Below are 16,297 nucleotides of genomic sequence, written 5' to 3' on the forward strand. Positions count from 1 at the left end.
TCTCTCACATCCCAGCTGAGCATCCTGGCCACTTGGAAGTCTGAGCTAAGTTGTTCTTAAACTTCCCACTGACATCTTTTCATCTTGTATAAACAGAACATTTTCAGAGGATGAACCTGTACCTGGACAGAACATCAGCTACTGGCCAGTCTTAGGCAGCTGTATTTTATATATATATATATTTTTATATATATACACAAGTAGGGAAGATACATACGTGTGTGTATATATATACATATATATATATACACACCTACACATATTCCTATGAAACAGCTGGATTTGGACAAATCATCTTCTCTAGTGAAACTCAGTTTCCCCAGCTATAGAAGGAATAATTTCCAATCCTCTATATTAAAGTGTACAAGTAAAAGAAGTGTGAATAAAATATTTTTATTTAAAACTTCCCTTAACGTTGTAGGACAAATTGGCAACATGGCCTCAACCCAACCTCTAGAAATATGTGGAAGAACTTCAGATGTGACAGCTAAACCTTGCACTCAACATAAAGTGCAGTAGGAGTGACAGAAAAAGTGGCAGACAAATTAAAGAGCTACCTCTGTTTTAGCAATTTTTTGTGACAGCATTTTAAAAGTTTGCTGGGCAATTGTTCTAAAATGACAGTGTGCTGCTGAGCGGTTAGTGCACTGAGTACATAAAAGAACTTGTCAATAGCTATTTCAATAGAGACTTTCAAACTCACAGGAACTACAGTATACATCATTACATCATTAAAATATTAAATCCTTTCAGCTTTCACAGATGTAAAATTTTTGCTGTGCCAATTTTTCTAATTATCTCTGACATTTATCCTTATGGCATAAATGTTACATACTTCAGAGATGGTTCATTTCTACATGCTAGTTACTAGTCTATGGGTTGAGTCAAAACACTTGTAGTATCAGAAGCAAAAGACTAAGTACCCAAATACAAAGAACTTTAGGCTCAGTGATGCAGTTTTGCATTTAATTTTTCTTCCTCAGTCTCTCCAGCCAAGTCCACCCTTTGGGGTACTATAAAGAAATTATTTCCATGTAGCATTTTAAATGCATTTTCATCTTACTGTAACAGAAATTTTGTGAAGTATGAGACATGATTTTATTTCAAAAGAAAATGGTTTGCTTACAAAGAAAATACAAATATGGTCATGTAACAGGAAATACTCAAGTAATATTACTAAAGAAATATTTTTTATCTGCTCTACATTACTTACCTTCTGTGTGGTTTTTGTGCATATTTGCTCAAAATTAATACCATACCATTTTGGCATTTTGAAACATAGCCTTGCTTGAGCAGTTTAAAGATTCTCTGCATATTTCAGAAAAAATTGAATGGGTTTTCTTTTTCTCACACACATCAGAGGTTTTCCAATCACTTTAACAAGTACTGTCTTAATATTCCCAGCCAAAGTGACTAGTGACATTTTTCATCACATTACTCTGGCTGATGAGGTGTTAGAATAAGAATGATCCAAACTTAGTTTACATCAGAATTATTCAAGTGATTCTAATGTCTTTGGTAAAAAAATTTTAATCCTAGATAAACTCTGCTGATGGAGGGTCAAGACACAGATAAATACAGTTTTTCACTTCCATGTCACCAGTTTGAACCTCTTCTACTTTAGCACTGTCCAAAAATTATCACTGCTGTAAGCTGGCCTGTGTGAAGTTACTAATAGGAAACCAGTACTAAAACAGATGGAAGAGAATCTGAGATATACAAGACTATAGTATTTTATTATATACTGAAAAGATTGTTTATGAGCCATCCAAGACTCCATTCTATCTCACCAAACACATTTAATGTTAGCATGTAAATGTTGGGGGAAAAATAAATGCTATTCAAGATGGCTTCCTATCACCACCACAAATATTTCACATTGTGCTCCTTCCCTAGTCCTTCATATGGATTAGTACTTGGAGTTATCTCATGACTCCTGTTTGCACGCTTGACCTTGCATTCTGCTGCTACAGAACAAACCCAGTGTGACAGTCTAGTGCCAGTCACATGAATTTTCAGAATTTCTTAAATATTTCTAATTTAAAGCAACATACTGGGGTAGTACTGGTGGAGCTAAAGCCAGGTTGTTAAAGTGTTTTTTAAAGCAATGTAATACATACCACTCCCTGTAATTAGAGATAGGCTATAGATGGAGTGAGCATGTGCCCCACACTAGAACATGCTCAAAACCAGACTTGGATCAGTTTCTGCATTTAGACAGGAAATATGTGGGGATGATCTTACCAGTTAAATCATACCTAGTCCTGTAGTTAAAAGTCCACACTGGAACTCCAGTGCATAGGCTCCAATATGTCACAACATCCTATATCTATCAATCCCTGCCCTCTGTCTACAGACACTGCGCTGCTGAAGAGTAGTTCACAGGCTCTTGTGCACCATTCACAAAATATATCAAGTTTTGCACCTTAAGATTCTCTTTTACTTCAAAAAAAGTTTTATTCAAACAGAGACTGCAATATCTAGATTCCTGTAAATAAGCACAGCATTACTACAAACTAGTACAACCTTCTGAAGCCCAGGTCTCCATTAGATCCTGCAAACCAGTATGGAGGAGGTGTGTTATTATGTTAAAATGGTAATCTTAATCTTAAAATATTTATTAAAACTGACTCCAAATTTTTGGGGGGTTGAGCTACATAATGGCATTAGATTTTGACCAGTAGTTACATGCATGATTCAAACACAATTCTAAACATCTGAATGGTCAATAGCTTTACGCTATTCAAGTATTCAAAGTCATCCTCATGGATTTTGTAAGAAAAAGACCAAAACTCGCAACACAGCAAAGAAATACAGTGCTTTTTAAAATGATACAATGGTTCTAAAACAATTCACAGTGATGCATATCACTACACGTAAAATGTTTATTTTGAAGATTTGTACCATCTCTTCAATCACACAGTAAGTGGAGTAATACAAACGCAACACTACAGAGTTTAGATAATATTGACATAAAGCTATATATCAGTTACTACATCTATTATGAAGTAAACTTAAACCTACTACACTAAGGAAATTCAGCAGTAAGAAAATAATTTTCCTCTGTTGAGTACAGAAAACTTGCACTAGACATTTATCTCACTGAATTAACTTCTCGCTAGTTACAACACTCCAACTAGAGCGTCAAAGAATGGCTTTTGTAACACATGGGCTCAATCTGCATTCAGGCAAAACTCCCATCAAAATAAATGGGAATCTCTAGTAGAGCTGATTCTGAAAACACTTACACATGTGCTTAACTTCAGGCTTAAGTAGCCCTATTGAAGTCCACAGGACCACATGCTTAAAATTAATCCCACATAAATTTGTGGGCTCAGAGCCTAAAGGGGGAGTACAAAACTGAGCCTTACATGAACAATGGCTCAGTTTCCAAGAGGAATTGCTTATGAAAACTTACATTAAGACTGCAATGCTTAACTTTCTAGTCTCCTTTGAAAATCTCTTCATTTGCCCCATCTATTTCCTGAATAGTTCAAGGTTCCTGTGGGCCAGGCAAAAAAAGAGAATATACTCACTGCCTTAACCAACTCCAGGATTCATGCACTATATGAATATTTTTGATCCAGATTGAGTTCTACATTTTATCAAATGGCATAAATATCTAATATGATAATGCTAGACCTGTATTCATTAGTGCTTTAGTCAATGGGGACATATGTTTGTAATGGCAACACACTGTCACTTAAGAGGGAAAAGATCATTTTGTGACAGGCAAATTATTGCTGTATCTCATTAGGAGTGTTATGTTCCTGTGCTGAGTTAAGACATACCAATTGCAAAGTGGTAATCATGATAATATCATCAAGATGTTGCTATATTTGAATATGATACGAGCTCACCACCAGAACAGCCCATTGTCACCTACCAGAGTACAGAGAAGATACTGCTCTACAGTGACGTATGCACAGAGGGAAAAAAATGTATCTACTATGATGTATTGTGTTTGCATGGCAAGGTTTTGGTAGTGGAGGGGGGCTACAGGCATAGCTTCTGTGAAAAGCTGCTAGAAGCTTCCGTTACGTCCGACAGAGCCAAAGCCAGCTGGCTCCAAGATGGACCCACCGCCGGCCAAGGCCGAGCCCATCAGTGACGGTGGTAGCACCTCCAGGATAACAGATTTAAGAAGGGAAAAATAAGTTGCTGTGGCACAGAAACTGCAGCTGGAGAGAGGAATGAGAACATGTAAGAGAAATAGCCCTGCAGACCCCCAGGTCAGTGAAGAAGGAGGGGGAGGAGATGCTCCAGGTGCTGGAGCAGAGATTCCCCTGCAGCCCGTGGTGAAGACCACGGTGAGGCAGGCTGTCCCCTTGCAGCCCAGGGAGGTCCACGGTGGAGCAGATCTCCACCTGCAGCCCGGGGAGGACCCCAGGCTGGAGCAGGTAGATGCCCAAAGGAGGCTGTGGCCCCGTGGAGAGAGAAACCCACACTAGAGCAGGTTTTCTGGCAGGACTTGTGACCCCGTGGGGGGACCCACGCTGGAGCAGTGTGCTCCTGAAGGACTGCACCCCGTGGAAGGGTCCCACACTGGAGGAGTTCATGAAGAACAGCAGCCTGTGGGAAGGACTCACATTGGAAAAGTTCATGGAGGACAGTCTCCCGTGGGAGGGACCCCACGCTGGAGCAGGGGAAGACTGTGAGAAGTCCTGCCCCTGAGGAGGAAGGAGTGGCAGAAACAATGTGTGATGAACTGACCACAAGCCCCGTTCCCTGTCCTGCCGTGGGGGAGGACATAGAGAACTCAGGAGAAAAGTTAAGCCTGTGAAGAAAGGAGGGGTGGGGGGAAGGTGTTTTTAAGATTTGGTTTTATTTCTCCTTATCCTACTTTGATTTGATTGGTAATAAATTAATTTTTTTCCCCAAGTCGAGTCTGTTTTGCCTGTGACGGTAATTGCTGAGTGATCTCCCTGTCCTTATGTTGACCCATGAACCTTTCATTATATTTTCTCTCCCCTGTCCAGCTGAGGAGAGGGAGTGATAGAGCAGCTTTGGTGAGCACCTGGCATCCAGCCAGGGTCAACCCACCACATATGACAACCTACTAGGAGATTTATTTAGTAATTTGTTTCTAGAAGCCTGTGATTTTACAATTTAAGGGTGGAATATTTTGAAAGTTTCTGAGCCTGCAAGGAAAGCTGTCTGACTTATCCAGTAATGCGATCTGTCTACAGCATCTTATTCTTATTATGGGATAGACAGTATCTGACAAAATTATAGAAATCTGCAAGCCTGAATCAGTTATACTAGCCCATTTTGCATGACTGATAGTGGAAAAGGCCACTATACCCATTTGGACTCCTTTTACTGCTAGCCAGCTCAGTCAGTCTTTGTTTAATGAAAAATTGTACCCTCCTAATGAACAAGTCTTCAGATGCAACAGAATTGTCTCTGACAAAGAGAAGTGCCACAAAGGGTTCAAAGTCTCCTACATTTGATGAAATTCTCTCCCACACTAGGTGTAAGTATCTAATACATAGAAATTTGGAAAATTTCTTCTCAATTATTATACTGTAATGGGAGTTATTCAGTTATGCATGGCTAGAAGGTGCTTGTAAATAGATTCCAAGACAGTGCCATGTGACAGAAGGTATCTTCCTTTTAAAATCTTACTCACAGAACTGCAAGTTCATTTGTGACATTAAAAACTGGGTTTTCATCTGCCCCCTCAATGCCCTTGAATCTCCCACAGACACAGTGACACAGAGCTGCACAGTGATCCCTGGGATCTCACAGATCACTATGAAAGGAAGAAACATGTTCTCTTCTGGGCAGCTGTGAAAGTTGGTAATTTTCTCATCACCCTTTCTCCTACACAACAAAATAACCTAATACATACTCCAGAGTAACCATGTTTTCCTATGCCCAGAACAGCACAAGCACTTCAGTTACACTGGATTCAAAGACAGGTGAATAATTTCTATCCTGGAGACCCTAATACAGTCTTCTTAATTTCTGCCTAGCCAGGGGCCATCTGGCTCCAAAAAGATTGTATCAAATTTCAATGATTGGACTGATCTAAGCAACCTTTGTTTTAGCCCGATGATTTGCATGGCTTGCATCTGCAAATACTTCTCTATATATACTTAAATTTCAATTAGATAAGTTAAATTTTTACATTTTTATTTATCTGCAAATTATGTTTTAATTCACCTATCATATATTTAGCAATATCTAATGATCAAACAGAAATTTTAAGATTTTAAAATTACAAAGAAAATTGTCATTTACTAATGTGTTTGGCAATCATTCAGCTTCACAACTGAATGATGGTATTCCAAGCTTTCTGGCTGTGTCCTGTTCTTCCTCCCATGGACAATCTCATCTCATTACAGATCCTTGACTTTTATTGTTTTAGGCTTTTTCCTCTCTCAGCTACACCTGTGGAAAGTTAATCACAAAATAAAATGAAGAAACACAGAATTACTTATCTTGTCCTAGATATTTCTCCACCACTACCAAAATGATTTCCCATGATGAACAGTAGGAGACTACTGCCATTATAAAAGTAGAACCAGCACTTCCTTTTCCTTGAATATTTCCTCAGGAGTAAAAACAAAATCAGAAGGAAAGAACTGAAGAAATTGGGCTCTGTTCTTCTAAAGGGGAAAATATTTTTACAGTCTGTATAAAACTTTCATTAAGGGAATCTAGAAATGAGAAGAATGTGTTCCCATTGGGCCTACATAGAAATTTCAGTGCAATTATCAATACTTTCCAGTTAATTTCTGCTATCCTTTCTCCCATAAAAGCAACGATGCACACCTATACTGAAGAACCAGAGCTTTCTTTATATGGGTAATATCCTGTGCTTATAGATACCAGCTGTTTCTCTAGTACAGAATCACCTGTGTTAATATCATCTTATTCAGCAAGGAAGTCTTAGAAATATCTCTGCCTGATACCAGGGAGTGATGATAGTTCCATCTGACCAAAAGTGGTCCTGAACATCACCTGAGAGTTCAGTTGGTCTTATAAGCAACTCTCTGTTTCCATGCTCTACTGACTCTACCAGTCTCATATGGGATTTTGTTGGATCCATACTGAAGACAGAAACTTGAGACCTCAGACCTTAGATTAGGAATATTGACATCCTTTCCTCCTGCTGACACAGCTAAAATAAAACAGAAGTAGTATCAATACTTCTAGTATCAGGCATTTTTAAATGCAACTAAAATTTCCTGTAAAAATTAAGTCCGTTCTTTCACCCTGATTTACTGCACTGATAAAGGAACTCCTCCTGATTTACATTACAGTATGTGAATGAAAAATTGGTATCATATATGTCAAAATGTTACCTGATAAATTTTTTAGAATCAGAGATTACACCACAAATATTTTTAATGAAATCTAAAACTGGATGAGTGAATTTAAGCCTCTAATTCATTAAGAGCTAAACCTGCAAGGCTAAAGGACATATGTCACTTCTGGGGGATTCCAAGGGAATTTAAATTTTTCACCAGAATTCTAGCACCATAGGAAAATGTGACAGTAGTAATAATACATGATATTATATACTGCTAGACAAGTTGGACAAATTACATCTGCTACTGAATAGATGTGGAAAGAGTCTGTATTAGAAAACTTCCTGCTGGGTCACAAACATACATGGTAATGGTTTGTTTTCAGCACAAGAAAAATTGCCATTGTCATATTCCAAAGTGAGTGTAAATTGTTTTATTATAAACTCCCTGTTGGTCCCTGTTTAACTGAGAAATCATTCAATCTAAATTTATCTTCTCTCTGCATGACACTGCAGTGTGTGGGTATCACCAAACTCTGCCTCAGTAACAAAAACAGTATTCCCTTAAAAGGCAGACTGCACTCTTGATCTTAAGCAACCCTGCCATACATTAACTCCTGGTTTTCACCCACTGACTTTGATTTGTAATCCAAGGCTCTCAATTTCATGAAGTCAAGGCTTCGTTGTTACTGCTTCCACCATGCTTGACAATTAGAGGGTTTTTTTACATGTATATATATTAATATGTACATTTTTAAAACTATTCGTATTTACATGACTTCCTGTAGCTTCAATAGAGAGAAAATCCTAGTCCACATTAGCAATGATAGATATACCTATTCTTGCCATCATCCATTCAAATCACTTTTTAATTTGATTTCCAAGTAGGCTGACCTGCTTAAATAATGCCACTTAAATGTACACGAAGCAAATATATAGCCTTTGTGGTTCTCCTTTGCATTTTTCACTCTTCCATCACATTTTTAGCATCTGATGGAAATGGGATAAGTGACAAATACTCAAAGAGAACCATGAAGTAACCACCCAGCCATCACAGAGGCTCTGTTTAGCATGAGAAGGTCTTACTGTTGTCTCCAAAAGCTCCACCAAGAAAGGCTTTGTTGAGGATGTAATTTTTCATGCTTAGTGCCATGAAATGTCAACCGAAGCAAAATCAAATCCACCACACTTAGTGTCACAAACAGCTCTATTATATCAACAAGAGCACAGCTGAAGAAAGTGAATGAATCTGGGCCCCCAGTAAATACTTATCTGCTAAAGATTAAAAGTGTTATACTTGCATTTATTTGTATTGGAAATATTATAGGTTTTATTTTCGTATGTAAACATCTGCCCACATTCATAAGGGGACAGAGTTGTTCAAAACAAACCAGGAGGATTTCTTTAATTTTCCTTAATTGGCAATTACAAACAAACAAGGCATCAGACAACACTTCCTACCCACTAATTTAACCTCTGGGGAATAGGAATATATTTTGTATCTTACCACTCTTCACTGGAAACCTGGAGCAATCTGTATATTTTTGTTAAGGAAGGAGGTTGAAAGACAGAATCCCGTTACTAGAAAATGAGGGGATCCAATCTTTCCTGTATGCAGCTTCTCCACATTCTTACTGCCCAAAGTGGCAGCCAGCTCAAACAGTGTGACTTGCACAGGCAAGCCAAGCCAAGCCAAGCCAGGTGATAGGTGCTGCTCAGAAGAAAGTAGGAAGGCAGAATTGCTTCTCTAATTATGCTAATCAAGGGCATCCTTAAAGCATATAATTCATTCCTCTTTTACAGGGTTTTCCAGAAGAGGAAAACTAAAGAAGGGCATAACAGAAGGGTGACTCCTTCCTTCTGTTTTTTTGTTTGTTTGTTTTGTTTTGTTTTTTTTAAGAATCCAGAAGATTACTAGGTGGAAAAAACAGCATTCCTTCCAAATCTTTTTTTATAATGGGATTTTTCCAGTTCCTCTTCTGCATGAGGATTTTTTTGCATATCTGGAGAAAGTAGAAGCCACAAGTGGTGAAAAATGATTGTTTACTTCCAGGTGACTGTGAGGTATTCTTTCAAATTAAGAAGGGAGTTTGTCTATTATTTTTCTGCAGTATGCAAAAATTTAGGCGGTTACCTGGAAAAGCAGGTGTTACAACATGGCTTTGACTCAGCTAAAACTGAACAAGGGTTATTTCCTATGAGAGGAAAGAGAACCTGAATTTGCCACTGCCCTTCTCTTGCCTGAGTGCTGTTTTTCAGTTCAACAGCATGTGATGGAGAAGCTGTAAGTGTTCCTGAAGCAGTCTGCCGCTCTCCACTGACAGTTAGTAGGTCCCAGCTAGTCCAGCTGTGGCTAATTTAAGAAGTCACAGGTGCAGCAATAATCTCGCAGCAGGAACTGAATCATTGTGGATATTCTTTTGGATATAGAACTGCAGCTACAGGCTGAGATCTGTCTTGGGTATGAACTTCCATCAGATCCTGGAAGATAGTTAAAGTAAATCTTCAGCAGGGACCTCAGAAGTTAGAGAGAGAGAGAAAATTTAGCTGCACACTGAATTTTGGACATCTGTGGTATACTGTATTATTCTGGAGTTCCCCTAGCCTAAAATGAAATAAAAATTAAGAGTATTTGTATCGTAAACTGGTGACAAGTATTCCTGCTACTGGCTTGTCTCTCCTGTTGGGAAAAGCAGTATGTGAAATATTATTAGATAGTTTGCTGTAGCTGCATGATATCTGTTTATTAGAACCCACTGATGTAACTAGGAAGCATAAACATTACAATTGCCAATCAAACTATTGCTACAGAAAAGCACACATCATCACAGTTATTGTCTTCACAAGGGTATGTTCCAGAGAGACTTATATTGGGCCAATCAATAATTTGTAGGTTTTCTGTTAAAAAAATCAGTGTCTCATGATATTCAAGCATAACCTTAATCTTCCTTTGGACAATCATCTAAAAATGAAAGAAGAAATGATCATTCAAATATAAGGGCCTTACAGAAACAAAGATTTTCTATTAATCCAAATCAAGAGCAATAACTATGCACACAAGAAATGCATCCAAAACGCGGTACACTTAGTGGTAGGATCTCACTTATTCCAAAGCTACCAAAATCAGAACTCTCTTAATGAAATATAACTGTATAATTCAGATGCAAAAATGAAGCAAGCATTCACCTTGTGAGAAAAGCAGCCCAGACACCCCGTTAAAGGAGAGATTAGAGCTGGAGGATGCAAGTTAGGAAACCAATACAGATAAAATAGGAATAAAAAAGAACAAGCGCACATTTGATTTCTGAAAACTTTTGAAAAAGCACTAGTTGAGAAAAACAAAGGAGAAGAAATCAAAACAAAGCTTGTTTTCTGACATTCCCCTGCCAAGACAGAAAGATGCAGATAGGAAAAAGAAAAGGAATAACTGAGGATGATGTGAACATACTAACTGGCAGGCTGGAGAGTGAGTAACTGAAGGAACTTAAAAGGTGAACAACATTCTCAGTGCCAGGAGAAGATACTTGTATGTTAATCATTCACAATCTGGGAAAGAATTAAAACACCTATCAACTCCTCAGTGATCATCATTTCTGGGTTTTATTGTGATGGGAGTATTATTTAAATGGAAAAACATGAAAAAGAGTCTAAAAAGTGGATTTTCTGTTTCACGATACATTTCAGTACGATCATTATTCAACTAATACGAAGTCCTAACTGGAAAAAGTCCTTTTATACCTGAATCTTTTGTTCCACTTCAAAATTCATCTAGTCAATCTATTTATTTCCATCTGTACCTTTTAAAAAACATGTTTTGAATGAAAAATGTCGATAAATATAAGTTTAATGCCATGCTTTCTAAGGCCTCTTTCCTCCCATCTCCAATTTTGTTAATTCTAGCTGTTTCTTACTGCATAGCTGTAGTGCACTATAAACATTGCGGGGTGGGGGGTGGTGAAGGGGTTTGGAAAGGGCATCTGGTTCAAGGTTAAGCTGAGATAAAGCCATAACTTGCTTTAGGCTTATCTATGTCTCATCTCAGCTGTGTGACATGACCCTCTCTTCTTGCTGAGCTGCATTATCTGATTTTGATACTGCATATCAGCTGACAGGACTTCTTGTTGAGCTTTATTCTTGCCACTGTGGTTTCAAAAGGTGGCTGCAATGAAGTATGGACAAATATTTAGCAAAGCTAAGGAAATTTAGAAATAATTTTACCAGATAGTTTTATAGTAAACTATTTGACAACAATCAATTTTCAAACACAACTCATCTAAACCTGCTTTTTGGAATAAAATGAGTACAATTATTCTCAGTGAAAATAAGGCTTTATTAATTTTTATTTCATTCTTAACAGTGTCTTGCTATTTTTATGTTCATCCATGTTTTAAATAGACTCTGCTGTTTGAAGTGCCCTATGAAACATTTTCAAAAGTAACCAAGTGGAGAAGCAACAGGAACACAATTTAAGGTAGGAAAAATCAGCAGCAGGAAAGGCCTTTGGGCCTTTATTTAAGACAGCCAAGCACTGGCTTAAGAGCAGGAGATGCCTAGAAAATGCCAAGCAGGTTTTGAGAAGATTTCAGCTGAATTCTGGAACTAATAGGTAGTAGTGATATTATCCAAGCCACCAAACTTCAAGAGGGTTTCAAAGGTTTCAGCTTTGGCCTACTTCAGTGCAAAAGCAATTATGTTGATTCTAGAACACTTTTTACTTCCTACATTACAGAAACAGCTAACAGTGCTCTACCATTAAGACTGATTAGAGCTTTGAGCTTCAGCTGGAACAGGTCCAGAGATGTTTACATCTGTTTTTATGTGACCACTGAGTCTCAGTAAAAATGCAATAGTTTGGATTTTGATCTTTTTCTACTCCTGTGCCATAACTGTTAAAATAAATCCTTGTCTTCTGTCTCCCACCAACCATTCTAAAATGTCTTCTCCTAAGCACGTGTTTGTTTATGAGAACAGCTTCAAAGAGTTTCAATTTTGTGTTCAGAACAAAGGACACTGTGTTTACCAGTAGATTCCACTTATGTTCCTTCTGATTTATAAAACTTATAAAAGTTACACCAGAGGACAACCATGGGCCCAGGTATACCCTAACTGTAAAATACTTGCTTCTGTCTGATTTGGTTTATTCAATTTCTTTGATTAAGCCTTATTAAAGGATGGTTAGGCCTTCATTACAAATATTATGCAATATGCAAAACCTGTAGGTTATTCTCCTAAAACAAGAATAAAATTATTTATGGACTATCCCCTGCTCTGTTTTTCATTCAGCATATAAATATTCAAGGTAATCCAAAGCTTAACTCCACACATTATGAAAACTACCATTTAAAATTAATTTATGTTTAAAATGACCTATAAAACCTTTCTTCTAAGCCTCGGTTGAGATATCAGTTGCTTAAATATATTCAACATATTTAGCAGAATCCTATCACCTCTCCTGTTCTTATTTAATCAAAATTACTTTTGCCAGCCACAAGAGAATCAGAAGAGCTTTCTTTTGAGTTATTCACAAAGTGGTAAAATAACACATGCAGATACAACATAAGCAGGGTCAGTATTAGGACAAACTGGCCAAAAAGAGCAGCTTTTGGCATAATTTTAATCAGTCCTTGGGTGCATGAAATGTCATGGAGTTTCATATGAAATGAAATTATCCCTTTCTCTTAGCTTATTTCTGTTCCAACTAATCCTCTAACTCTTTATTAAACATTATCTTTACCATCTGCTCTGGGTGAATGTTCAACACCTTGCAGAAGAACTCTGGGCTGATTGGTTTTTATGGGCAACATGATCTGAGTTTTATGCACATACTTAGGATTATGTCAAGGACAAAGAGGATGAATAATCCATTAACTATAATAAGCAAGAACCCATATCAGTGCAGCTAGAACATGTGTTATGTTTCAAAAGCAAGAGAAGAATTAGAGATATGTGGATCATAAAATACCCATAACCCAGGACCCTCTCTATACTAGGACATCATTTCCATACCTACACACTCCACTAAACAGCATTTCTGGAAACGACGTTTCAATCTTGATGAATCAAGAGTTTTTAGTGATGAAATGGCATTTCCAAGCCTACAACAGCAAAGAAATAGCTCCACTGAATTGGACATTTCCTCTAACATGGAACAGATGGTAGCAAAATATCTGCCCCATGTATAGGTCTTCCAGCCACATCTATATGATCAATAATAGAATGTTACTCTATTTTCAATTTTTTGTAAGCGTCTAAAATAAATCAATAGAGCTGCTACCATTTAAGGTCACAATCTAAAAATTTACATTTAAAAAAGTAATTGTCAAAGGTTAGTCAAATGTTGCTATCAATTAGAGCCAGTTATTGCTTCCACTCTTTGATAACCGCAAACATTAAAATAATATTATCACTATTAATCATAATATTTAGTGTAATGTGTATCATCCTACCAAGACCTCATTTGCTGCAAAACACATAATTGTAAGAGTTTGTTTCCTTGCTCACAACATTTCATGTAATTACTCACCTCTTTCACCTTTACACATCTGTTGCAATAATTTGTCTTCCTTTGGCTAACCTTTCAGACCAAAGTATTTACCCTCTCTTCCACTACAAAGGTTTATGATCCCATAATGAACAACAATTATGATGGTATCTGATCACTGTGTATATTAAGGACAGAAAATATCTGGACAATATGTCTTTACTCATCTCCTTGCAGAAGGTTTGCACCAGATATCTTTGCAGTATGCTCTAAGATGTAATGACAGACTACTCTTCTAAACATTTTCAGCAATTTGCAGATAATTATTTGACCCATAGTGAGCTGTATACTTCACTGCTGTATCATTCTATACATGAAGGGAAGGATCAAGGTTTTCTACTGGTGTAAGTCATCTGGAGTCTGTTGATTTCAGTAGAACTATGTTAATTTAAGCCAGCAGTGCGATCTATACACTTTTAGAATTAGTGACACAGTAAGGATTCTGAGAGAGGTAGTCATTATTAACTACTGGATATACTGCTGCAGACTATGAGGGTTCTCCACCTGAGAGCTTTGACTAGCAACAGAAGGCAGTATTAAATCCTGGTATTCAAACCTCAGTACTCTACATGCTTAGGCTGACCAGGGACACTGACTTCTTTACCTGCTCCTCTAGTACCCAGCAGGGGCAAAACAAGTAGGAAGAGAATCACTGAAACTTTCTGCCACGTACCATGCTCCAGACCACTGCCCTCATAGCTCATTGTATTAGATGGAGATCAGATTAGACCCTAGCTCATTTATTGTACGGGAACCTGCTCAAGTTACATAACCTAATCTAAATCTCAAGTGTGATAGGCTGTAGATGAAAATCTACACGATAGTTGAATAGCTTGGGTTCTTGGTAAACTTATTGTCCTAATACTTCAACACTACTGACCAGCTTAGACGTACAACCTATTAATAAGAGAATAATAGAGCTGAAAGAGCCCAAAATAGCATTATATTAAATGGCAAACAATAACCTAGTATCTTCCTCTCCAAGTCCTCTAGCCATAGGCAGCATTCAGTGGTAGTAATAGGTAGGCAAGGAAGGATCCAGATACCAGATACAATACTGCACATTTCTTTCCTCTCTCCCTTTTCCTCTGGAGGAGTCCTCCACCCAGGAATAAAACAAAAATTCACAGTCCTACTTCATCTTAAACACATGCACCGAAGCCCTTGGGGGTAAAGATGGAAGTGAAGGGGAATGGTATAAGGAGTCCTTCTATAGGCATTTCTAGCTGAGATCCCAGCCTCTAACCATCGTCATATTTTTGCCCCTGTCAGAACCACACTTCACTACTTTGATTAGTTTAAACTTGCAGTCTCCCATTCTCCGATTTAAACAGTCAGTGCATTCTTCAGTTAAATCTATTATATCTTGGAATCCTGTTTCATGGGAATATGTATGTACCAGTGGAATAAATATGACATAATATGGCACATACGCTGAGTGTTGTCTACATTTCTGTCATTAAGCATGTTTATATCACAGAATTTCTCATGTAAATAATTGGCTGCTTAACACACACACAGAGTTCTTCTTAGACTAGAGTTTGTGAATCCCTCAATTCAGAACACAAACACCATTACAAAATGAAAGAAAGTCTTCTGAATAAAGGTATACATAATATTCAGAGTAAATACAATTTAAGATAGGATATTTCTATTCCTGAGTAGACAGAAAAATGGGTTCCAAACACTCAAGTCTGATCAGAGGTCTAGACCACTCAGCCAGAAGGCACTCCTATCAGCTCCTGTCCTAACCATTGAACTTCAAAGACTCTTCGAAAGTACAGAATGCAGTTATTTTTTTCCTGCTAATACTTCCATTAAAACTCTTCATATGAAAGAAATTAAAGTTATTTTTCAGGTGTGCCTGAGTGCCAATTTGAAGGGTGCCAATTTTCAACCCAATGGGAATTTTAAAACAAAAGATAAACTTAAGTACTCATTCTTATCTAGAAAGCGTATCTCCCCTCCCCATATCTTGTTTATGTACATACATGCATGCATGATTTACCTGAGGTAGAAGGACAGTGGGAGACATAGAAGAACCCTCTCCAAAATAAAAACCTTGAAAGTATAAAAAGAGGAAAGCAAGAGTTATGTAAAGTGTTAAAGGGAAATAAAGATTTTATACATATCTTAACTGTTAGCATGAGTAATACACAAAATGGATTTAGTTTAGGTTACCAGCTTTTATCCAGATTATCCAGACTATCAGCATCTGGTTTAAGTCCCCTATGTAACCATCTGTAGTAATGTCACATGAAGGATTAGCCTTATCTGACATTTGTAATGAATATATGGATGGCAGAAGAGGAAGGAGTGTGAAATGGAGTACAATTGTTAAAACTTAAAATCAGGTGAAACCACATCTTTATTTGCTGATTCTGATAATAAGTGTGGGGTTTTTTGACTTTTCAAACGCTAGCGTATGGATTGAAAAGAAACATATCCTCAGTGATGTTTTAAAGAAAAGCAGGCAAATTGAGAAAAATAATTTATTT

At 37.5% G+C, this 16,297-nt stretch overlaps 1 long non-coding RNA gene across 2 annotated transcripts in view; it reads right to left on the reverse strand.

Annotated features, from left to right (window-relative positions):
- Window positions 1–16,297, reverse strand: part of LOC126042289 (uncharacterized) — a 168,803-nt gene that overhangs the window by 112,333 nt on the left and 40,173 nt on the right. The window contains exons 3-5 of one of the 2 annotated variants that reach the window (XR_007507100.1): window positions 15,808–15,860; window positions 13,265–13,353; window positions 8,467–9,739 (exon numbers count right to left, since the gene is read on the reverse strand). This is a non-coding gene — a long non-coding RNA (uncharacterized LOC126042289). Of the gene's footprint in view, window positions 1–8,466; window positions 9,740–13,264; window positions 13,354–15,807; window positions 15,861–16,297 lie in introns of those variants that run through there. The other variant, XR_007507101.1, reaches the window with a different exon arrangement.

The sequence above is a fragment of the Accipiter gentilis genome, chromosome 8, assembly GCF_929443795.1.
Source record: "Accipiter gentilis chromosome 8, bAccGen1.1, whole genome shotgun sequence".
NCBI classification, from domain to species: Eukaryota; Metazoa; Chordata; class Aves; order Accipitriformes; family Accipitridae; genus Astur; species Astur gentilis.